This window comes from Anser anser (genome assembly GCF_964211835.1).
Source record: "Anser anser genome assembly, chromosome: 30".
NCBI classification, from domain to species: domain Eukaryota; kingdom Metazoa; phylum Chordata; class Aves; order Anseriformes; family Anatidae; genus Anser; species Anser anser.
The window spans coordinates 1,849,670-1,851,436 of NC_139751.1; the positions used below are offsets into that span (position 1 = coordinate 1,849,670).

General features: G+C 43.2%; 1 protein-coding gene across 1 annotated transcript in view; it reads right to left on the reverse strand.

Moving 5' to 3' along the window:
* Positions 1-1,767, reverse strand: part of HOXC10 (homeobox C10) — a 9,616-nt gene continuing 7,849 nt past the window's right edge. The window contains exon 2 of the mRNA XM_083814086.1: positions 1-1,767. This exon is cut by the window's right edge and continues 4,080 nt beyond it. The gene's annotated coding sequence lies outside the window, so the exon portion shown is untranslated.

Sequence of the window (1,767 nt, forward strand, 5' to 3'; positions counted from 1 at the left end):
GGGGCGGAGGGGCGAAGAGTGCTGCTTTAGGCGATGGATTCCAGCCCAAGCTGCATCGCAATATCTCTGGCCTGGTGCAAACGTCTCCTCCAGGAGATCAGCCCAGTGCTAAACCTGCCTGCATCTGCCACAGATATGGCTTAAAATACAGAATATTGAGGCGATGCCCCGTTCCTGCCCTCCTCCACCCCTCCTTTCCAAGCAGCTCCTTGCACAGCTCCTCTGCGGAGCCCGTTGCCTCTGCAAGGACTTGGTGGGCACCCCGACACCCAAAGGGAACGACCTGGTGCGGGGACATTTGCTGCCACTTACGCGGCTCCCCCCCGGCAGCCCCGGTCCTTTTGCAGCCCCAGAGCGGGCACATCTCGCAGGGAGGTGCTGAGCCGTCAGCAGACTTGCTCCAAGTCCAGCGGAGCAAATATCTGCGTAAACCAGGACTGCTTGTTTGTTTTCTTTCTTTTTTTTTTTTTTGGGGGGGGGGGGTGGAGAAGGAAGGGGGGAAACCAAACCAGAATATAGCCCACTTCTTCCCCTGCTGCAAAAAGGGAGAGTTTATCAAAGCAACCCCATCTTCCCACAGCCTCCTACTCAACTTCTCCGACCCATTGCTTTGGCTAGGAGGTATTTTGCAAAACCACCCAAAGTCATTCCTAGCAGCAAAGGATAAAGTTCATACATAGGCAATGCGCTCACACACGCACACACACGAGCAAAAGCCTCCAGGTTTTAAAATTACACCTGCTGGGAGAGGAGCATTATACAAAGAGACGCAAGAAAAATTATGCAATCCAGCGTATCGTAATATCTCTAATATTTTACTCTGATAACAGCATCAGAAAGTGCATGAACATTAGCAACAAAGCAAACAATATTACGTGAAGAAAGATGAAGGCGAACAGCATGGTGTCTTTTTGACTACCCATGTTTTTACATAAAAAACAGGCACATCTATACAAAATAGTTGGAGCAATAAATTCCCACCGTCCTTCTTCCTGATCTAATATCATAATTAAAAAACAGTAGGGGAGATTTTAACTTTTATTGCATTTCTGGTGTTGGGTTGCTAAACATATATTAACTTTAGATTCTTCTCTTTCTCTCCAGGGGGGTGGTCTCTCAGAAATAAAATCAATCTTAATATACAGAGAATAGATATTGTTTTGTCTTGTACATGCTGTTAGAAGAAAGGGAAAGAAATCTGCAGATAGTTAATACAGAGAAGGCAAACTCATCATACATGTAATGAATCCTTTAAATCATTCAATTATCACAGCACTAATATCAAATAATTATGGTTAAAAGTACCAGTAATCAACCTTGTCCCTGATGAAATATTAATTTACAGTATTGTGAATGAGTTTCTTCCATTTTTTTTTCTTCCCTTACCCTTTTTTGAACTCGCTTATTACATTTTTCCAGCCTGGTGTATTCAACCTAAAAGAATGATGAAAATAGTCGTACTCCATGCAACATTGCTTTGAACCAAAATCAACAACTATTCCGTCTTTTTCACACTTAAAACACAGCATATTTAACACAGCAAACAAAGAAAAGCGACATGTTTTCAAACCGATGCTTAAACATACACATTTCCTTCATCGCACGTGATTTTATTCCGGAGACTTTGTCTCAGTCTGGGTTATAACATTTAGACCAAGAGCCTGTCCTGTGGAGCAAGGACATTGCTATTTTTGCAATCGAAATATACTGCTTGTACAGAAACTTCGTCCTGAAGCTCGCAAAAAACAAGTCAAACGAGGGGAAAGC